General features: G+C 52.6%; 1 protein-coding gene across 1 annotated transcript in view; it reads left to right on the forward strand.

Annotated features, from left to right (window-relative positions):
• Positions 1-18537, forward strand: part of LOC146857069 (uncharacterized) — a 213315-nt gene that overhangs the window by 139445 nt on the left and 55333 nt on the right. The window lies entirely within an intron of this gene.

Here is an 18537-nt window from a genome sequence, read left to right on the forward strand (position 1 = left end):
CCAGGGCCGCACCTGTGTGCACCGTACCCCCACCGCATGTACGTGCCCTCCCCTCCATGTTCGCGCCCCCCTACCCCCATGTACGCGCCTTCCCCCATGTACGCACCGTACACCAGGGCCGCACGTGTACGCACCGAACCCCCACCGCATGTACGCGCAGCACTCCAACACCGTACCCCAGCACCCTCACCCAGCATCCCATATGTACGGATCGTACCTACGCGAAAATGACTCTTACAGAACCAGAACACTGTAAAACAGCACAAGGAGGGTCAATTCGACTCGCACAACACCACAAAACACGTCTACATGACAAAATACTTCTCAATGACTGACCTGGCACATCCAAACAGGCAAACAGAGGCCCCAAATCACAACCACCACTTATAACACACCCACCAAAATTCAAACACAGCCACACCCAAAAATGGACCAATAAAAAGGGCCCACACACACAACCCATGAGCCTTTGCAACAGACCCACTGCTGCCAGACCCCACTGAGAAACAACTCCACATAGAAATTACTCCACATCACTCATACCTCCACTACACCTTCACTCACACACCTTCACACAACCTCCTCCACAAACATCCCCCTCTTCACATTCACACACACCCCGTCACATTCATACCCACACACCCACAACCATCCACACCCACACCCACACCCCACACCATGCCCACAGAAAAGAATCCAAAGTTCACAACGGCGGAGCTGAACCTCCTTGTCAACGAAGTCATAAGAGTCGAGCCACAGCTGTTTGGAACATTGGTCAGACAGACCAGCATAGCTGAAAAATCTGCCATGTGGCAGAGGATTGTCGACAAGGTGAATGCTGTTGCGCCCATCCGAAAGACCAGGCATGAATGCCAAGCCAGGTGGTACGATCTGCGCGGGGCGGTCAAGAGGAAAATGAATGAAGAATATGCCCAGACTAACATCACTGGAGGTGGGCCGCCCTGCAGACCCGTACACTACCATCCCTGGGAGGAGAAGGTGATGGCCCTGCTACCGCCGGTGGGAGTACACGGAGTCGAAGGAGTCGCAGAGCCTGGTGAGTACACAAACAACTTACGTAACATGGGGGCAATGGGGTCCACACCACATATACACCAAATGCGCGCAACTTCCCCCAAGCACTCACCGCAAACAACCACACTCAAAAACCACGCACATGCCACTAACGTCACCATGCACCCTTCACATATCAAGGCAAGGCCATGTCCAAGCCTACAACAACCACAAACACAAGACTGGATGTCCGGGAGGCTGGGAGTGTGGGCCCCACACAACACATTGTGAAAATGAGACGCAGACACCAATGCCCTCAGCCCATATGGCATAGGTACATACCCATGCAAAATGCACAGGGACTGGCAAAGTACTGACAAGGTAGATGACACTTGGCCCTGCTGTATGTAGCACAAGGCCCTCCTGGGACCACTGTATACCCAAACACCAACTCCACAAGCACAGGTATCTAGCACAGGAACTCACACTTACTGTCATGCCAGCATGCACCATGAGGGGACAGACACATCACCTGGGAGACCCAATGACAACTTACACTACACACAACAGCAGGCCCGGTCACAAACCCCCCCTAACACAAGCACACACACCGGGGCAGGCAACAGATTTACATACTCCCACAATTGACATGTGATACAACAAGACCGATCCACAGCCAAATAGGCATCAGAGCAAAGAATCTACAGGTCAAACACTCAGGAGAACATCCCAATCTGTCCCCCGCAACATACCCATCCCCAAGTGGACATTGAGAGGAATGCTAGGCATATCCAACTACCTGGAGGAAATGTGTCAACTTGAATATGTATGAAACATAGATGTCGCATGAAACACCATTAACATTGTCTCTCTCTCACACACAGGGCAACGTCGTTGATCTCCCCCCAACACTGGGGGGGAAGAATCACAGTCCCAGGCACCGCATGAAGACGATCCCACCGGCAGCGACGACTCTCACCACTCCGTGGATGACCCCGACCAACCTGGACCCTCTGGTGCCCAAGCCCCTGCAGCACCTGCGTCAGGTACATCTGTGCCAAACACCACCCCAATTCCTGCCACATCCCAGGACACACCCAGGAGCCCTGCTCACACTGAACAACAGAGCCAGTCTGACCAGGAGGGACAAGGTTCTCCGGGCACCCAGGAGGAGGCAGGCAACCCTGCAAATGCCATCCCTCAGGGGTCCCGTAGACCCGATGTGCCCACAAGGGCAGGCCAGGCTCAAGTGGGCAGGGGTGGTGGGAGTGGAGGCAGGCGGAGGCGCGAACCTGACCAGCCAGCTCAGGACCCCGGTATGTCACACATACGCAACATTCTGGACTCATACCGGCGTGACACCAGAGGCATCAACCAGGTCGTGTCAAGACTCTCCGAGATGCAGGGGACCCTCGATGACATTAAGAACCTGCAGGTCGAGCATCATGCCAGTCATCAAGGACGGATGGAGGCAAGACTGGCTGAGCTCCTGGCGGTGCACAGGGACGTGAGCCAATCACTCCGTCAGATCGCCCAAAGCCTGGCAAACCCTCCCTGTGCCACCAGGCGTAGACCAGCACCAGACACAGGGAGGGAGGAGGAGGAGGATTCATCTGACGGAGCATCCCCAGCATCGTCAAGGCCTGCATCTGAGGGTCCCCGGAGGAAGGTGGGTCGTCCACGGAAAAGACCGTGAGAGTCAGCGGACCATCCCCATCTCCCAGGTCACCTGGCCTGGCACCTGGCCCTCTGTGCAACAGCAGCACCTCATCCAATGACATTCTCTGCCACATGGACTTGCTGGTCACAGTCTGACCAATGATGACCAACACTGTGGTCTGGACTCTGATGAACTCCAATGCCAAGGATACCATCTCCCCCTGTGAACTTTGGATTCTATTCCCCCGGTACAGCACCCAATTGCATCTACCAAACCACTTACCCCACTAAAAATAAATATTTCACTTTGGACATGAGACGTTCCTGTCATTTTGCATCATTCAATGACATATGTGTGTGGAAATGTCAAACTATGGCTGAGTGTTGAACCAACTCCAGCCATCCATACCCTGGGATCAGAGTCTGGTACAGGACACACATGGGTCACAAGGTATCATTCAATGTAGGCATGGAGCACAACACTCACCTGTGATGGCTGCTGGCTGCTGAGGGGGGGGCTTGCTAAACTGTGCGGAGAGACCTATTTGGGAGATCATCATCAAGGCGTAGAGGTCATGGCTCATGTGGAGGTTCCCGGGGAGGGAGTCCCAGGTATGTGTGGCCAGGTGGGAGAACAATGTCCTGTATGCTGGAGTACGGTGGATGTGAAGAACGGTGGCCAGGGCAAGGTTGGATACACGGAGATGGCCCAACGGGATCTAGGATGACAGACGTACAAGGTTGGTTGGGGGTCGAGGTTGTGGACTGCCTCCTGAGTGTGGGTGGGGAGTGTGAAGGTCACCCTGCAGCAGACAGTGATCCATTGCAGCTATCCATGGTGGACGGTGTGGTGGCTGGGGCGCAGGCTGTTGAATCTGAGGTGTGCAGATGCCCCCTGGAAGTGGACCAGTTTCCTGGGAGTTTGGATGTACTTGCTCCGTAGAGGGCAGGGCAGTATTTGACATGTTGTCATGGACCTGGCGGATGGTCTGTCTTTTCTTGGAGTGGATCTATCTGTGGATCATGTGCATAATGCAGAGGGTGTTGCAGCATGAGGTACAGATGCTGTGGAATAGCATGGCATATGTGAGCGAGCCAAACATGATGCACACCATCTTGTGTGTGTGGTACTGGGTGCTTGTGCAGGGCTCTTGCGGTTGGGACACAGGCACTTGACCCAGCTGGAAGGGGACAATCCTCAGATGTTCACCTCAGTCCTGTACAATTCCAGCCTCAGGTGGCTCGTGTGCAGCCATCCATCAATAGAACTCATGCATACTTGAATGATGGAACTGCCAATGTCTGTGTCTTTGTTGAGGGTGAGGAGCACCTGGCTGTCAACGGCATACGAGCTGATGATGAGGTGCTGTGCGCATGTGATGGTGGAGAGGGGGGTCCTGGACACTCTGTAGATTGACATGCTGAGAGATGATACCTGTGCCATGTCCCAGACGATGACACCATACTACATGCTGAAGTCTTGAGTCCCACTCCCATGGCCTTGCTGGGCTACAGAGCCGGTGGGGAGTATTAGGGACGTGACCTGGTTGGTGTGACAGGGCCTGGAAGGGGGGGCAGCGCAGTGTAGGCAGTTGGAGTTGCACACTCAGCATGCAAAGGTGTCGTGTGTGTGCCCAGGGTATGTCTGACTGCAGGCGTTAGATGTGCGGATGGACATAGCTCAGAGTGTGGCTGATACATCAGACTGTAGTGTGATGTGGGTAATGCAAGGACAGGATGGTGGTGCAATGTGCACCTTGCATGTGCTGATGGTCCAGCCTTTGGCACCGCATGGCGGCAACAGTGGCATAGACAAGCTGAGGACAGCAAAATGAATGGGTGGAGGGAGGAAGTGAGGAGCATCCTGGAGGCGTGTGTGTTGCCAAATCTGGATACTCTGTTGGCCCTTGCTGCAGGGGCGCAGCAGCAGGCGGCATCTCCTCGCAAAATGACAGAATTTGCACACATAGACTAGGATGTCAGAAGGACAACTGCAACAGGCGCGTGTGTAAAGTAAGGAGTGTCCATTGTCACATGGCGCACCCAGAGACAATGCATGCACAATCACCAAAGAAGCATGACACCGGATCTGGAAACTGAAGGCCGACCTGCGTACAGGAGACACACCCTCAGCAGCTGTTGGTGGCCCATTGTGCGGACCAACATGCCAAAAAACATACACGACCATGTACTTCATGCCCAATAGGGAGCCTAACCCATGAGCAACTGCATGCATGTTGCTAAACTACACATGGACTCCTATGCATAATCTTCCACAACTATGCCAGATATGCCGCATGCAAAGTGGAAAGAGACCTGCATTGACAGCGATGAGGCACCTTGGAGTGTGACAAACACCTTTATTACTCAGCCGCACACTAAGGGAAATGCATCAATTGGAACAGACTCACAGGTCATTTGGCTGACCATGTGTGACCTACACTGGACACCCCCTTCAACACACAGATGTGTAAATCCTACTGAGCTGGCACACAAGTGAAGGGGTTGAGCCTAACACCCCTTGCTGCACACGGAGAGTCTACAATTCCCCATTGTGCCTCATATGGGGATGTCCGACACTATGTCCACCATTAGCATCCCGTATGTTCCTTGGAGCCGTTATACACACATTGATGCCTTCATCAAAATCCACACACCATTACAGATGAATGTCAGGAAGGGTGACCATCAATTCATGGGAGCCATGCAACACGTCATGTGGCCCATGGTGAGTCGACATGTATGCATGGTAACACAACATGCACAGGAGCAGTCCCCACATATCACAAACACGTACCACCCACAAAATGCCTTGCTGCACTCCTTACCCCAAATGACTTTTCACCATGTCTGTGCATGTAACTCTGATCCAGCACACGTTGCATTACTCATGAGGAATAGCAGGAGGGCAATGATGACATGAGCAGACGACAGCCGCAAGAACCTGGGGAGGCCAGACACACAACAAGTCAGCGAAGAGCTAGTAATCCGCAGACATGTACATGTACTCTACAGGAATGATGTTGTCACCATGCCCTTAACAAATTTAGTGTCCCAGCTAACATGTGTGGAATGACATCATCACTTGAATGACACATCAGAACACACCTCCAAGTCACTTAGCACACAGTCAGCTTGACACACACATTGCAACACATGCCACACAAGGCTCAAAGCGTGCACACTCAGACACAGGGACTCACCATCATGAGAAGAAGTTGCGGATAAGCTGACTCCGGATGTCCTCATCCTCATCCTCACTTGCCCCGTGCCCGAGCCCTTCATCCTCCACGGGTGGATGATCATGCTCATCCGGATCAAGGATGAGTGGCACGGCCTTCTCCACTGTCATGTTGTGCAGCATGCAGCACACAATGAAGATTTTGCAGACCTTCACCGGGGCATATGGGAGGGCGCCGCCGGTCTTGTGGAGGCACCGGAATCTGCTCTTCAGGAGTCCAAACGTCCTCTCAATCATGCGCCTCGTCTGCCCATGGGTGTCGTTGTACCGGTGTTCTGCGGCTGTTCTGGGTTTGTGGAAAGGCGTTATCAGCCATGGCATGTTGGGACAGCCAGAGTCCCCTACATGGAAACATCATGTGAAGAAGTGGGTCAGGAGATGCCGTGAGATACAAAGATAGCGCTGAACACAGGACTAACAGAGTATACCCACCAACAAGACATGCTCGTTCCGCGTGCAGCTGCAGCATCATTTCTGGCACCCTGCTACGCCTCATGATGTATGCATCGTGTGCGGACCCTGGAAAACGTGTACAGACATGGGAAATCAGCATGTTAGCAAGACACACCACAAGGGCATTAATGGAGTGGTAATGTTTACGGTTACGGAAGGCTACCTCCTGTGCCTGTGGTGGTACCAAAGCCACATGTGTCCCATCAATGGCCCCAATTACATGAGGCATCCCTCCCAGGGCATAGAACTCACCCTTGACACCTGTCAACTGCCCACGAGTGGGAAAATGGATGAATTCATCCAGGTGCAACAACATGGCTTCTATAACATCATACAGGACACGGCTGAACATAGTCTGGGACATGCCACCGACATCAGCTATGGTCAATTGAAACGTGCCGGTGGCAAAAAAATGTAGGGCTGCCATCACCTTCACCTTGGGGGTCAGAGCTGTAGGATACCTGTGTTGTGGTTGGAGGTGTGGTGCAAGCCGGCGGGTCAAGTCCTCTATCAACTCTTGCGAGAATCGGTATCTGCGTATGCAGTCATGTTCACGCATGGCATCCAGGTCTGGCATTCGTCTGGGGAGAGGCGGTGCTCTGCAGACATTTGGAAGGAATAACGAAGAGTGAGTACATTACCACACCAATGTCACTGAGGTGAGCACATGTTCAACAGCTAATACACATCTGCTTAATACAGAGTCTGTGCTGTGCAATACATCCAGGACACGTGGGCCAGCCAGGTGATACTCCTACGAAGAGCCAGCCACAATAGTTGCATGGCAATGTTGACGTGACATGCCATGAAATAGCTGTTGGCCAGTGTAAGTGACAAGCCAGACACATTACATGAGTGACAGACATCCACATATCAGCATTAGAAGGATTTCATCTCATACAGACAGCTGGCGGGAGTCTAGACGCACAGGTCACATGTGATCTGGAAATGGACAGATGACACACATTACCATTAAGGGGTCCATGTCAAAAACTGATGTCACAGACATTGAGACAACGCAGACATTGCCTCATGTCAGGAAGTCATCTTCGAACCATCATGACACATGTAACGTGGTGGTCCACATGTGGCATGGTGTGCGTATATGTGTGTCATGCACAAATGCACACATACACATGTTGGATGCTGCAACAGCAGATGGAGTTGACGGAACACCAACGGAAAGCTCATGGGAACACATGACACACACATGACATAGTCACATCGTGGCACACTGGGAGTCACATGTGAGGTGTAATTATCTGTGTACCTGCCATCAGGGGACAGTTGCGGGTGTTGCTGACTGTGCCATACCAGAGATGCAGTGCTTGACACGTGTGTCGCACATGCACACATGTGCAAAGTGTGAAGGGGAAGTGTGCCACGTAATGCCCCATCACACATGACATGTGTAAGCAGCTCATCACACATCTATTGTGCCACAACATGAGGAGACATGTGCCACATCACTGCCGACACACCTAGGCCCTGCACATGAAGGACTGCACTGACAATGACTTGATGTACAGCCTTGTGCGAGTCTGACACCTCCATTCCTTTCGTGTGCGCCTCCTATCACCAGTGTTAGCAGTGAAACGCAGTACACACGCTCTGAGGGCGTGTGTAGGGCCCGTACTCACACGTGTAAGGGAAGAAAAACACGTGTGAGTACGTGCCTATCACTATCATTGGGGTACCGTAGGGCCTAGTGATATGGCACGTACTCACGCGTGTACGGCCCGTACATGCGTGAGTACGTGCCGTATCACTAGGCCCTGCGGTACCCCCAACGATAGTGATAGGCACGTACTCACGCGTGTACGGCCCATAAACGCGTGAGTACGTGCCGTATCACTAGGCCCTACGGTACCCCCAACGATAGTGATAGGCACATACTCACGCGTGTACGGCCCATACACGCGTGAGTACGTGCCTATCACTAGGCCCTACGGTACCCCCAACGGTAGTGATAGGCACGTACTCACGCATGTACGGCCAATACACGCGTGAGTACGTGCCTATCACTAGGCCCTACCGTACCCCCAACGATAGTGATAGGCACGTACTCACGCATGTACGGCCCGTACACGAGTGAGTACGTGCCTATCACTAGGCCCTACGGTACACCCAACGATAGTGATAGGCACGTACTCACGCGTGTACGGCCCGTACACGCATGAGCACGTGCCGTATCACTAGGCCCTACGGTACCCCCAACGATAGTGATAGGCACGTACTCACGTGTGTACGGCCCGTACACACGTGAGTACGTGCCTATCACTATTGTTGGGGGTACCGTAGGGCCTAGTGATACGGGCCGTACACGCGTGAGTACGGCCCGTATCACTGTAGTGATGGTGCCCTAGGGGTACGTCCGAAAAGCGCCGTACCTGTGTGTGGATTTAAGAATTACAATGGGGACACATGAGGGACAAGTATTAGGGCCTAAATGCATGCTGGTTGTCATGGATACCGAGTTTCAAGTTCAAAATTTTACACCATGTGATCTGGAAAAATCAGTTGGCCACATTTAACATTGTTGCAAAGTGGTTGTTGACTTGACATGATGCTGCAAAATTGAAAGATGCAAAGGCTGTCACTGGTGTATGTTTAAAGGGATTGGAGGAAACGTACAATGCAAATGAGTCTGACCAATCACTAACCCTGGGCGTAGTTCGCGAAGTCGCACTTCGCGAAGCTACGCAAAGTGCAGTTCGCACTACACGAGCTACGCGTAGCACTTCGCGAACTGCGTAGTACCTTGATCGCACTGTGCCAGATATCGTTTTCAATGATTGCACAGTGCGGACAAGCAACCGGCACTGTGCAATCATTGAAAATGGCATATTGCACAGTGCGAGCTGTAGTTTTCTGCTGCTCGAGTAGATTTTTACTAGAGCGGCAGCTTTCTCAACGCAAACTGGTAGTTTCTCATCGCGAGCGGTCGCGAGCATACACGACCACTCGCAATGAGAAACCTGACCTCCTCACGTTGGGAATCTCGCTGGGAGGTTTATTTTCCATGCTCGCGATCGCCAACTTGATGTTGCTGATCGCGAACAAGGAAAAAGTCTCGCCGGGATGTCATTTTGCCTGCTCGCGGTCGCCAATTTGACGTTGAGGACCTCGAGCAAGCAAAAAATGACTGCAGCACTACGCAACACTACGCTACGCGAGTGTGCACTGTGCTACGTGCAATTTGCGTAGTGCGAAGTAGCGCGAACTTCGCAAACTATGCGAGCATAGCGTAGTGCTTTGCCCAGGCTTACCAATAACTCTGTACTCCTGTATATGAATTAGGCCAGCAAGGCAGATATAAGGCAGGCAGAACCCATGAGAGGGCACTTGCCTGCACAACATGTCAGTCGATACCACTGCTGCTGTATTGTCTCCCTCTGGCACCATGTCAAGGACTGTGGAGAGGGCCCAGCCTTTCACCCAGGAGGAGAACGAGGCCCTGCTGGATGTGATCCTCCCACAGTACCCCATGCTGTATGGTCGACCAGGGGAGCAGGTGAGTGCTGACTCCAGTACCTTTGCCTGTGCACCGTTATTGTGTCTGTCACTTCTGGCATTGTGGCCAGGTGTGACAGACATGCAATGTTGGGTGGAGTGGGTCCCGGGGGGGGGGGGATGGCTTATGTCTCTCATGCAGGGCTTGATGTAGTTCATGTGTGCACTCCTCACTTGCATTGTGCTTTCTGTGACATTCACTGCATAGTGCATGGCACACTCCTCCAGTCAAATCCTCTTGGGAATTCTTGTTCTATTGTCCTGCAGTGATTCAGTGGTCACCCCGGTGTGACAGGTGACTGCACCCACAGATGTGTGTGAGAGTTGAGTGGAGCTGTGGTGAGAGTGGTGAGAGTGTCCAAATGATGTGTAGGCTCCCTGGACATTGATGTGTGTGAATGTTTCTTGTCATGTGGATGAGTGTCTATGTGGAGTGTTGCATCACATCTGCATGGAGGAGGCAACTGCTCAATCAATCTGATGTGTGAAGTAAGCCGTGCTGTGTGTCTGACTTGCTGAGCTAGCCCCACACCTGTGACCCCCCCCCTGGCAAGTGGCACAAGTGCAGAGTGAGGTTTGCATCCGTTGTTGCCAATGGCAGGTGATTGAGGTGTGCCTGTGTGTGTCTGTGTACTCTGCTGAGGTTTCGTCAGTGGCCTGGCGCATGTGACTGCTTTGCGTTGCTGTCCATCAGCCTTGTGTTGCTTGGGATGCACAGTGTGTGCCATGATCAGGGATTGGTTTGCACCCCTCATGCCACCTGTGTACTTACTATGCCATGTAGTGCATTGCTGCGTCCCCAGTGGAAAAAGTCCCTATGACTAAGGTGCTATTACTTGCCAGAATACTATGCCCTGTTCTACAAATCTAAGATGGTCAACTGTGTGTCTCTGTGACATGGTGCAGATGTAGTGATGTTGTCCCACTTTGTCATCCACACAGGTATCCCCCTACCACAAGGGGAAGATCTGGAAGGACGCCGTCAAGGCTGTGCAATCGGCGGAGGGTCGCAGTCGGCGCCTGCCACAAGTGAGGAAGAGATGGCAGGACATCCGGTGCTGGACCCGGAGGATCGCCCGGGTCATGCTGAAGGAGGAGGCTCCTCACAAGCATGGTGGGCACCGGCGCCTGACCCACTAGATGCGGCGTGTCCTGGCGGTGGTCTTCCCTGACCTGGATAGGCGGATACAGGAGTTACAGCAGCAGGAAGGGGGTAGGTACATGTGTGTTTGTTGTGTGTTGCAAGCTTTTGTTGCTGCTCAGTCGCCTGGAGACACTGCCAGGGTATATATGTGCAGTGCATATCCTGTTCCCCCACAGTCAACCTGTGCTGTTCTTCCTCCCTTCCCCTCCTTGACATGTGTTACCTGGTCTGTGTGTGATCACTATTGCACATGGTCATCTAGGCTGCCAGTTTATCAAGGTGCACACTGCTTTCAGCATCATGTGTGGGGGTGGTCTGCCTGTGCCCTGTCCTGTACAGTCATTAGGGGGTGCATATTTGTTGCCACTGATGCTGAGTCCCAACATAGGAGTGTGAGGTTTCAAATGAACAGACTTGCTGCATGCATTACCAATGTTGTGGCCTCAGACATGATGTGCATGAGTGGGATATATGCATAGTGCAGGGACGGTTGCTCCTGTAACAGTCAGCTCATTCCAGGACCATGGAGCAGTGTGCACACTACAGTCCCCTGTCACAGCCTGCCCTCCTACTCATGTGTGTCATCCAACACTGTGCACATTCACTGTGGGTTCATAATGGCTCTTCCTCTGTGGCATTGTTCCCTGGCCTAGGTAGTAGTTTTCACATGTTTGATACATTTGCCCACTGGACAGGGATACACCAGTTTGCTTGTGCATACTCACACTGGGCAGTGCCTGTGTGGCGATTCACAACAATCTGTTGATGTTTGTTTGTGACCAATATGTTTTGCCAGCCCTACAAGGTGATGTCGTGTTAATGAAGCTAGTTTTCAAGCACAGTTTTTGTAACCCTGAATATGAGCTCTCACTTCTTGATTGGTATCAGTCACATTGACTCAGGCATGGGTGGGTGTGCGCGGGAGTGGGCGTACATGTTCAACCCTGATGTTTCATTGCCAGTTCTGACTTGTGTGTGATGATTCAAAGTACAGAAAGTCATCGTGCAGGGCCCCCGTGATGTTGGCCAGTGCTTGCTGTTGGTGCTTCATAGCCTGTGTCAGTTATTGGCAATCATGTATCCTGCTTGGACATTTTTGGCACCTGTGTGTGGTTCAGATGCTACACAGTTGTGACTTTGTGTGCTGACATCTGTGCGTACATTCTGGCTTGCCATGAGGGGGAGCCCACAGTACAGCTAGGCTTTTTTGCTAAACAATTGCAGGCCCATTAGCTTATGCATTGCCCTGGGTGTGGACATGTGTGCCACTCAAGATGACAGTCAGTAGGTCATTTGTGTAGCCAACTGTGTGATCAGGTGACGGATAGCCATGTGACAAATGACATTATTCAAGTTGTTACTCGGGGAAAATGTCCATTGGCAATCACTACACCTGTCAACATGTCTCAATGTTTCATATGCTTGACCTTGTTGTTTGGTTGTGAAGGACAATGATGTGCCTGCATGACAGATGTCTCCCAAGGAAGTGCACAAGACACCACCTTTACACTTTCCAGGGACACGCTGGCACATTTTACAGTAATGCACAGTTTGGACAACACTTGTTTGGAGTTCATACATATACATGTTCCCACAGTGTGCTAGCATTTGGGTTAGTCCTTGGTTGTTGCTGGTACCAAATTACGAGTGTCAAGTCATCCAGCCACCCTGGTGCCATGTATATGTACTTACTGCTACGCCATTTCTTCCTAACAGTGGCTGATTTGAATGAGTCTGGCAGCTCAGACAATGACTGTGTACATGTAGTTTGGTGTGCACCTCCTTGTGTGACTTCTGCTATACAGACACATGTGTGTTGTGTTCACAGAGTGCCACATTCACACATGCTAGACATGTCCATTTTGTAAAGGGTTGTGATTCTCCAGGAGTCACAAAGTATTTCTTTGGGGTGTCAAAAGTACTCACAGGTCTCTGAGTATGGGGACACCTTCTGCATTGGCATGTGGTATTTGGCCTTGGGTGCGACAATACTGTTTGTTTCCCAGTGAACAAGAGGTGGCATGCCTTCATAGTCTTGCTGTGCTCAACTGATCCCAGACACCAGCTTCTCATGATCTTGTGATTTCGAGTTATTTGCTGTTGTGTCCTAATTTACATTGTTTGCAAGTGGCATGGTGCGTCAACCAACTGGGGAGTGCAGGGCTTACATATGTGGGGAGTATCCTAGATGTTACTCCTGATGCCTTTCCTGATATGCACTGTTGCCTGTTTTGTTTGGACTCATGTGTCAGATGTATACAGGTGACTGATTTTTTCCTGTGTCTTCACCTTGCCCACAGCATCATCGGAGGACACCGAGGGAGACACCGGCACGGACGTGGAGGAGGGATCGAGCAGTGGTGCCACCACTGCTGTGGAGTCGGTGGAATCTAGTGGCACGGAGGGCGAGGGGAGTGAGGCGGAGGACCTGCCCAATACCAACACAGACTACGAGGCAGATGGGTCCGAGGCTGAGCTCCCAGAGGGGGCGGAGGCTGCTCCCAGAGCTGAAAGCAGCAGTACATCTCTCGCCGCCCCCTCCATTCCCATCACCGCCCTCCCACTTGCTCGGGTCCCTTCTGTCCGTGCTAGGCCACACCGTGTCTCCTTCATGCCAGGCACCGCACCCCCTGCCCCTGTCCCCCCTGCTGCCCTCACTGCCAAGTCTGTGGACATTCAGCGGCAGTTGCAAGTTGGGCAGACATCGATCCTGACTGTCCTCCATGGCCACACCAGACTGCTGACCCAGATGGTGTCGTACATGGAGGGCATGTCATCAGCGATGTCTGGCCAACGGATGTTGCTGAGGTCCCTGGACTCGTCACTGACGGCAGTAGCGAGTCACCTGCAGCGCTGCCTCCCCCCCTACCCCTGGCCCATCCACAAGTCCAACACCCATGCCTGTCCCAAGCACACCCAGACATCCACACACACGTACCCCACCAGACACAAGCTGGTAAGGGCAAGCGCACACCTCCTGACATGCACACTCAGGGGGTAGCAGGCAAACCCACTGGGTCTGGGGCACACAGGCAGGCACGCAGCCACAGTCCTCATCCACATGACTCACTCCCCAGTCCCTCCGATGTCACTCCCCTTGGCTCCCCTGCCCCAGATTCGGAGAAGGAGGCCTACTTTGCTGGGCTGGGCCTCAGCCCCACTAGTTCACTTGGACGCAAAAGGTCAAGGCACTCCATGGGTAGGGGAGTTAAGTCCCCCAGCCCGTCCACCACCTCCCCCAGTAGCGCTGCAACCCATCCCTCTGACCCCCCCCCTCCTTGGGGCCTGTTGTTTCTCCGGGTGCAGGGGAGACGCTTGAAGAACTGGCAGAAGTGTGCAGCGCTGAGCTCGCCTCCACCTTTGGCGCTGCCCCACCCCCTGTGGTGGAGTCGTCCATCCCTGCACCCACAACACCTACCCTTCCCCCTCCTGTCCCTGCGGTGCCTGGTCCTTCCCCACATGATGCCCCCCCCCCCAGTCGACGAAACACTCTTGTGATGTGCAGGCAAGCTAGGGGAGACGCATGGCCATGTGTTTCCCCCCAAGGACTGCTGATATGGACTGGCCATTGGCCTTTGTGAATAGTCTCGTTTACACATTATTATTTTCATGCTGAATAAAGCATTTTCTTTTTCTTTGGAAAAGTCTTGCATTTCAGGTATTGATGTTGATGCTGATGCTACAGGAGTTGGGGTTGTGGGCATGTGTTATGTTTCAGGGAAATGTTGTGGTCTGCTGCTCATGGGGTGGAACCTGGTATCTGCGTGCCATCACGCGATCTCTGCAAAGATTCTTTTTCGTGTATGCTCTTTGTGTTTGGAGACATTGTCCCAAGGGGTGTTCCTTCCTCTGTGGCACCTGACATCTCCCCTGCAGAGAGTTGCACAATTGTTGTGTTGCCCTGTGTCTACATGTCCTTTGTTGGTTATGGATCCCTTCAACTCTGGACATGCCTGCTCAGCAATGTGTCCGCCTGCATTGTCTGTGCCATCCTTGGTACTCACTGTACTTGTGTATAGAGTATTTTGCCATGCCTTCATGGATAAATGGTCCCTTTTCCGCACAATGCATGTGTGTAATCCCAGCCTAGTACACATATGGTACTTGTTCTGCTGGGTATTTGAACACCTGACTCACAATTGTGGGCATTGTATCTGTGGGAACTCCACACTATTCCTTCCATGACAGACAACATCTTGGTGGCTAGCCCAGCACCTGAACATTCCTATCAGTCCTGGGATGTGCGTGACAGTGTGTGTTCTCTTTGGCTCTCTTAGTTTGTTAGGCAGTGACATGACTATACAGTCTTGTGGCATGATCTCAGTGTGTGTATTGTGCTGCATCTGCCAGGGGTGGGTATGCATGTGTTATTTGTCCTCACACCCACATGTGGTGTGTCATGCAGTGGGGGGTAAGACCTCCTTCCTCCTGGGAGTGGGACAATGCTGTCAGTGATGTGTTGTTATGGCACTATCCTCATTGTCCTAAGTTAGGGATACGTACATTCACCCATGGAGCTGTGGTCATCTGATAATGATGTACACCCCCCCATGTCTCTGTCCACTGCTGGGAGTCCTCTGCACCCACCCCTCACATGTCTGGGCACTGCTGGAGTGATAGGCACACACCCCTCATATGTCTGGGCACTGCTGGGGGTCCTCTGCATCCACCCCTCATATGTCTGGGCACTGCTGGGAGTGATAGGCACCCACCCATCATATGTCTGGGCACTGCTGGGAGTCCTCTGCACCCACCCCTCATATGTCTGGGCACTGCTGGGAGTGATAGGCACCCACCCCTCATATGTCTGGGCACTGCTGGGAGTCCTCGGCACCCACCCCTCACATGTCTGGGCACTGCTGGGAGTGATAGGCACACACCCCTCATATGTCTGGGCACTGTTGGGAGTGATAGGCACCCACCCCTCATATGTCTGGGCACTGCTGGGAGTCCTCTGCACCCACCCCTCACATGTCTGGGTACTGCTGGGAGTGATAGGCACCCACCCCTCATATGTCTGGGCACTGCTGGGAGTGATAGGCACACACCCCTCATATGTCTGGGCACTGCTGGGAGTCCTCTGCACCCACCCCTCATATGTCTGTCCACTGCTGGGGGTCCTCTGCACCCACCCCTCATATGTCTGGGCACTGCTGGGAGTGATAGGCACCCACCCTTCATATGTCTGGGCACTGCTGGGAGTCCTCTGCACCCACCCCTCATATGTCTGGGCACTGCTGGGAGTGATAGGCACCCACCCCTCATATGTCTGGGCACTGCTGGGAGTCCTCTGCACCCACCCCTCATATGTCTGGGCACTGCTGGGAGTGATGGGCACCCACCCCTCATATGTCTGGGCACTGCTGGGAGTGATGGGACCCCACCCCTCATATGTCTGGGCACTGCTGGGAGTCCTTTGCACCCACCCTCATATGTCTGGGCACTGCTGGGGGTCCTCTGCACCCACCCCTAACATGTCTGGGCACTGCTGGGAGTGATGGGCACCCACCCCTCATATGTCTGGGCACTGCTGGGAGTGATGGGCACCCACCCCTCATATGTCTGGGCACTGCTGGGGGTCCTCTGCACCCACCCCTCATATGTCTGGGCACTGCTGGAGGTCCTCTGCACCCACCCACCCACCTGCGCCCTTGCTGTGGTACACTGCTGTCCTGGCCATACATCACCCCAATTTACAGCTGATGTGCTGCACCAAGCTGTACACCTACATCTGTGGCGTGTGTACGCCTTGTATCCATCATGTATTGGGGCTGTAGGGGTACACGTGTACGGCCCGTACCCACGCTCTGGGGGAGTGGGTACGGTCCGTACACACGTACACCTACATCACCACTGCAATTGTGGTACGGGCCGTACCCATGCTCTGGGGGTGTGGGTACGGGCCATACCACCATTGTGGCGGTGACGTAGGGGTACGCGTGTTACGGCCCATACCCACGCTCTGGAGAGCGTGGGTACGGGCCGTACCACCATTGTGGCGGTGACGTAGGGGTACGCGTGGTACGGCCCGTACCCCCGCTCTGGAGAGCGTGGGTACGGGCCGTCCACCATTGTGGCGGTGACGTAGGGGTACGTGTGGACCGGCCCATACCCACGCTCTGGGGGCATGGCTACGGGCCGTACCACCATTGTGGCGGTGACGTAGGGGTACGCGTGGTACGGCCCATACCCACGCTCTGGGGAGCATGGGTACGGTCCGTACACGTGTACCCCTACATCATCACTACAATGGTGGTACAGGCCGTACCCACGCTCTGGGGGGCATGGGTACGTCCCGTACCACCATTGTGGTGGTGACGGGTACGTGTCCACGTCCACTTCCGTTGTGGCGGGACGTGGGATTGGTGGACACGCCCCCCGAAGTGACCAGACCATGGAGGTAATTAATGTGCAGGATGTATTAGTAATTTGTGGGGTGTGGGTTATGTTTCCTGCCCCTTGCAAACCCCCACTCCCTTTGCCCCTGGGGGTTGTTCTGACCTTCTGCGGCATCTGCGTCGGTTTCTGTACACGAGGTGGTAGGCTATGAGGGCCGGGATGACGCATAGGTTGGGGTCCATCGCTGTCCGTCACGTACTGGGGTTCCTTCTTCGCGTCATCCTCAATTTCCCAGCAGTTTTTGGCTCCCGTAAAAAATGCTGCGTGCGGAGTGACGTCGGCACGAATCGTACTTGCTGGTCCGTAGAACGCTGCCTGACTCCGTCCGGACGTCGCGTATGCGCCGTCCAGAATCAGATTTGTATGTATTTTTTTGCCGGTTGGTGTTTTTTACGACTCGTACGGAAATGGTATTTCTGTGTGAATCGTACTTGCGAGTTTGTAAGCTGTTTTTCCCGGGTATGAGTCGGACGGACAAAACGCTCCGTACGACCATTTGTACCCGGGTTTTACCGGATCGGAATCGGCACCTAGATATTAAAAAATAAAAAAATGCCATAACTATTACAATGCAAAAATAAGTGAAGAAAAACATATTACTACTATGAATAATACAATCCATTTTAATTAAACTAACTTAAAATAAAAAATAAAAAATATATACTAAAACAATTTAAAAAAACAGGTAAAAAATAGAATTGGAGGGTCCAACTCAAAACTTCGGACCCAATTCACAAAACTAATCTGAGAGAAAATTCTAACTTTATATCTTTCGGTATTCACAATGGACATTTAGGAATAGTAAAGTTAGGAATCGTAACTTTACTACTCCTAAATGCCCTTTGTGAATACCAAAAGTCATAAAGTTAGGATTTTGTCTCAGTTAAACTTAAGTTTTGGTCTTAAGTTAAACTTACAACAGCAAGTAAATTGTTGGACTTTGTAGGTGTCAGATTTATTATTCCATTCCAACGTTGGAGGGGTTAGATTTGCTATTCCCACAGTGACTTAAGCAACAGTAGGGAAAGTGTTGAATTAGGGAGTGGCGAGATTTACTATTACCACTCCAAGCTGAGGAATAATAAGGATAGTGTAGGATTTTGGGTGTGGGGGT

The sequence above is a fragment of the Triturus cristatus genome, chromosome 3_2 (assembly GCF_964204655.1).
Source record: "Triturus cristatus chromosome 3_2, aTriCri1.1, whole genome shotgun sequence".
NCBI classification, from domain to species: Eukaryota; Metazoa; Chordata; class Amphibia; order Caudata; family Salamandridae; genus Triturus; species Triturus cristatus.